We start from the raw sequence: 5,674 nt of genomic DNA, 5'->3' as shown, positions 1-5,674 counted from the left end.
AGTGGTAGAGCACTAGCCTTGAGCTGAAGAGCTGAGGAACAGCGCCCAGGCCCAGAGTTCAGACCCCACGACCGGACCCAAAAACAAAACAAAATAAAGAACAGTTCTGGAGACCAGAACTGGCGTCAGTGGAGCTGGTTTCTTATGAAGCCTCTCTCCTTGCCTTGTAGATGGCTGACTGCTCCCTGGGTCTTTCTCTCAATGTGTGTCTGTGTCTTTTAAGAAGGGATGACTCTGACTGGGAGTTGTGTGTATCTTTGACTTTAACTACTTGGGAAGTGGGGGTTAGGAGGATCACAGTTTGAGGCCAACTCAGGCAAAAAGTTCAAGAGATCCCAATCTCAATTCACAGTAGGAAGTGTGAGTAGACTGACTGTGCTCCAAAGAATGCTAAGACTTGGCTCAAGGGTAGATTGCCTGCCTTGCAAGCACAAAGAAAGCCCTTAGTTCAAACCCTACTGCTGCCAAAAGAGAGAAACAGAGGAAACAGGACGGGGGTGTGACTCAAGTGGTAGGCCACCTGCCTAGCAAATATGAGGCCCTACATTGAACCATTATCTACTATCCCCCAAAGAAAAGAGAAAAAAAGAACTAGGGTAGGACCTATGCCAATAACTTTTAATTACCTTAAAATTACCTTTGAAAAGATCCTCTCTTGCCGGGCACCAGTGGCTCAAGCCTGTAATCCTATCTACTCTGGAGGCTGAGATCTGAGGATTGCAGTTCAAAGCCAGCCCAGGCAGGAAAGTCTGTGAACTCTTATCTCCAATTAACCACCAGAAAACTGGAAGTGGCTCAAGGGGTAGAGTGTTAGCCTTGAGCTGAAGAGCTGAGAGACAGTGCCCAGGTCAGAGCTCAAGCCCCACAATCAACAACAAAAAGGAAGAAGGAAGGAAGGAAGGAAGGAAGGAAGGAAAGAATCCTTTCTCCAAATACAGTCACATTTTGAGGTACTGGGGGCAGGATTTCACTATACATTTTGATGGAGTATAATTCAACCCACAGCACTTGATTAGATTAATTCCTAAATACTTTATGGGTTGTAGTTTTTTTTTTTCTTTTTTTTGGTCCGGTCATGGTGGCTGAACTCTGTGCCTGGGTGCTGTCCCTCAGCTCTTCAGCTCAAGGCTAGCACTCTATCACTTGAGCCACAGCGCCATTTCTGGCTTTTTTCTTTTTTGCTTATGTGGTGCTGAGGAATTGAACCCAGGGCCTCATGCATGCAAGGCAAGCGCTCTACCACTGAGCCACCTTCCCAGCCCTACTTTATGGGTTGTGTGTGTGATTATTTTGAATATTCTTCTACACTTTAATTACATTTTAATTGGTTGTTGCTAGCATAGTCAAATGCTGTTCATTTTTTATACATTGACAGGAATTTTCCTGGACTTATTACATTTAATTCCTTGTACATTGCTTCTTTCATTATCAATTTTATGTTTATCTCATTTATGTCACATTACTATCAGACATCTCATTTTTTAATTAGCTTTATTTCCCAAAGACCACTGCCATTTTCTTAGGAGTCTTTCCCACCCCCGCCCTTTTTAAGTTAGATTCTCATAGAGATCTCCACAGCAAAAATTTAAAAAACACTATGAAGTCAACCAAGGGACTGTGTTTTAAAATGAAAGAGATTTAAATGGACAACAGAGAAAGACATTTGATAAGCAGAAATGGAAGATAAGAGAGGGAAGAAAGAAGGTGGCCTGGTACACTTGAAATCTGGAATGGATTTTTAGCACAGATGTCAGGGTTAGCCCTGCACAGGAAAATGGAAGAAAGCAATAAGGGTGAGGATATGGACAGGATATGGCAGGTGGGAAGCAGAGGTTGGTTGTAGTATCTCTTGTTCAATCACTTCACCTGCAAAGATATCCACACAAGATGCAGAAGTGCTGAGTGATGTGAAGAAGTTAGGATGTGGATGGAGAACTGTAAAGTTCTATCAAGTTGTATTTTCTTCACCCTATCACCATTTGTTACACATCCTTAGTTTAAGGAATATATCACTCCCTGCTTCTACATCCCACCCCATAAGAACTGAGATCACGAGCTTTGGGCTAAGAATTTAGTCAAGTTGCTTTCACAAAGTTAAGATAGCAACCACAAAGCAGTACAGAGACCCTTTTTATTCCTCACAGTTTGTGTTGTTTCTAAGGAACCATGCTCCAAGCTGGTCAAGGGTGGCTCATGCCTGTGATTGTAACTACTGAGGAGGCTGAGATCTGAGGATCCCAGTTCAAAGCCAGCTCCCACAGGAAACTCCACGAGATTTTTGTTGTTGTTGTTTTGTTGGTCGAGGGGCTTGAACTCTGGGCCTGGGTGCTGGCCCACAGCTCTTCAGCTCAAGGCAAGTGCTCTACCGCTTGAGCCACAACACCACTTCTGGTTTTCTAGTGGTTTGTTGTAGGTAAGAGTCTCATGGACTTTCCTGCCCAGGCTGGCTTTGAACCGTGATCCTCAGATCTCAGCCTCCTGAGTAGCTAGGATTACAGGCCTGAGTCACAGGCGCCCGACTCTGTAAGATTCTTATCTCCAATAAACCACCAGAAAACTAGAAGTGGTCTTGTGGCTTAAGTGGTAGAGTACTAGCCTTGAGCTGAAGAGCTGAGGGACAGCACCCAGACCCAGAGTTCAAGCCCCACAACTGACAAAAAAAAAAAAGAAAAGAAAGGTCCATGAGATTCTTATCTCCAGCTAACCACAAAAAACAGTAGTGGAGCTGTGGCTCAAGTAAGTAGAGCCTTGAGCAAAACAGCTCAGGGATTGTGTTCAAGCCTTGAATTCAAGCCCTAGTACCAGTACAAACATATACACACACACTCATACTATATATATATATATATATATATATATATATACACACACACATATACATATATAAAAATATATAGTGTATATATAACACACACTATACATATACACATACATATATACATATATATACATACATACATATATAAATATATATAGTGTGTGTTGTATATGTGTGTGTGGATATATATATATATATATCACATAAAACACAACTGGATTCAACCTTAGAGACCACAGCCAAGTGCCACCCTATCTTAGTTGCAGCCAACCTGTAGACTTGTGAGCAAGAAAATGATGGTTGTTTTAAGTACTGAGCTTCAGGACAATTTGTTAGATAGGCTGATAATTTAAAATTACATACCCCTGAATTTCTCTATTTTATGTGGTACAGTATATTTATTCTAATGAGCTATGTTTCAGATCCTGCAGATAAAAAGGATGGAAGTTCCTGCTAGAAAGAGTTCACATTCCAGTATATATATACACACACAAAAACATTTGCTGCAGGTTTAAGTACTTTCCTTGTATCCCATATGGATACAATTGGAAACAAGCGGGCAAATGCAGTGTCACTAATCCTGGGACAAATTGACATTGTAAACCTCCTAAAGGCTTGCAATGGGACATACACAAAGTTCATCATGTTCTTGACAAAAAGTATTTGACCCAGGAGACAGAGAGACAAAGACAGAGGCAGAGAGACAAAGACAGAGACAGAGACAGACAGCTGCTGAATCTAGGTGAAGATTACAGGGCCACTGTTGGAATTTATGGTGTTTCCATCACTTACCTTACTGGCATTTTGTCGCTGTTGTTTGTGGTTCTGGGGTTTGAACTCAGAGCTTCATGCTTTCAAGGCAAGAGCCCACCTCTAGCCTAATTTTTTATTTGTTTGTTTTTCTTTTTCTTTTTCTTTTTTTGTCAGTCATGGGGCCTTAACTCTGGGCCTGGGCACTGTCCCTCACTCAGCTCTTCAGCTCAAGACTAGCACTCTACCACTTGAGCCACAGCACCACTTCCAGCTTTTTCTGCTTATGTTGTATTTAGGAATTGAACCCAGGGCTCATGCATGCAAGGCAAGCACTCTGCCACTGAGCCACCTTCCCAGCTTACTTTTTTCTTTTCTTTTTTTTTTTGGCTTGTTGTGGGGCTTGAACTCTGGGCCTGGGCACTGGCCCATAGCTCTTCAGCTCAAGGCAAGCACTCTACCGCTTCAGCCACAGCACCACTTCTGGTTTTCTAGTGGTTTGTTGGAGATAAGAGTCTCACAGACTTTCTGCCCAGGCTGACTTTTAACCATGATCCTCAGATCTCATCCTCCTGAATAGCTAGGATTACAGGCGTGAGCCACCAGCACCCGGCTTTGTTTATTTCTTTGCTTGCTTCTTTTTTTTTTTTTTTTTGATGTCGGTCATGGGTCTTGAACTCTGGGCCTGGGCGCTGTCCCTGCACCCTTCTTGCTTCTTTTTTTGGCAGTACCAGGGTCACAGCCTTGCACTTGCTTGGTAGGCACTCTACCACTTGAGCCACTCCACCAGTGTTTGCAAAGTGATGAGCTCTGAAGTGGACCATCCACAGAAACCAAAGAACCATCTGTAATCTGAGTCAGGCTCATTGTCCTCACTGAAAACCCACTCAGCGTCCACTAGATACCTGTAGGCGCTGACTACGTGGCTGAGACGTCTCTCACCCTTTCCACTGGGCTGGAGCATTAGGATAATTATTTGAAGTTGGCTTTGCTATAGACAAGAGGACATTTGTGCACTGCTGTGAGAGATTGCAAAGGGTGAGTCAGGAGAAGACTTAGGAGATGAGGGGGCAGAGATGGAATGTTTGCAGGCAAGCTCAGGGAAGGTCTGGGAAACCTGGAGGAGAGGAGGCTGGGAAAGGGTGAATACACAGAGGTTTATCTGAAAATCCTGAAAAACAAAAACAAGGGTAGGCTTACTTGGTCTTATTTACCTAACACAGGCCGATACTGTGAAGAAGGTGAGGAACACTCACCCACATCTTTCTCCTGCAGCCAGGGAACAAGGTTTCTTCCATCTCTGCTCTTCTATAGAATCCCTCCTCCTTTATCAACTGCTGGCCTTCCTCACCTCCCTGTGCCCAGCACAAGAACAAAGAATCAGGCTCAACACTGGTGGATTGCATCTGTAATCCTAGTTACTCAAGAGGCTGAGATTAAAGATCATGGTCAAAGTTAGCCCAGGCGGGAAAATCTGTGAGACTCTCATTTCTAATCAATCATCAAAAAGCCAGAAGTGGAGTTATGGCTCAAGTGGTAGAGCACTAGCCTTGAGAAAAAAAAGCTAAGGGACAATGCTCAGGCCCTGAGTTCAAGCCCCAGTACCAGCAAACACCTCTCCTCTCACAAAAAAAGGAAGAAAGAAGAAAGGGAAAGGAGGAGGAGGGGTAGGAAGATGAGGAGGAGGAAGAGGAAGAAGAGGAGCAGGGAAGGAAGGAAGGAAGGAAGGGGAGAGAGAAAGAGAAGGAAAGAAAGAGAGAAGGAAAGAAAGAGAGAGAGAGAGAATCAGCAGAGCTGGGAGCTATTATAGGAAGGAAGGGTAGTAACAGTTCACAGGCTTTTGCAAATCATCCAATGAGAGCGGCTTGGACCAGGTCCCAGAGAGGTGATGAGACGCCATGTCACTCTGGGTGCATCTGAAGCCAGGTGTTCGTAGGATCCATTGCTGCCTCAACTAGAAAGATTATGGCCCGGGCTGGGGGCTCAGTGGTAGAGCGCTTGCCTTGCATGACTGAGGCCCTGGGTTCGATTCCTCAGCACCACATAAGCAAAAAAGAAAAAAGCCAGAAGTGGCACTGTGGCTCAAGTGGTAGAGTGCTAGCCTTG

This window comes from Dipodomys ordii, unplaced genomic scaffold, assembly GCF_000151885.1.
Source record: "Dipodomys ordii isolate 6190 unplaced genomic scaffold, Dord_2.0 Scaffold63, whole genome shotgun sequence".
Classification (NCBI taxonomy): Eukaryota; Metazoa; Chordata; class Mammalia; order Rodentia; family Heteromyidae; genus Dipodomys; species Dipodomys ordii.
The sequence above is the reverse complement of the archived record's forward strand: the minus strand, read 5'-3'. Positions refer to the sequence as shown.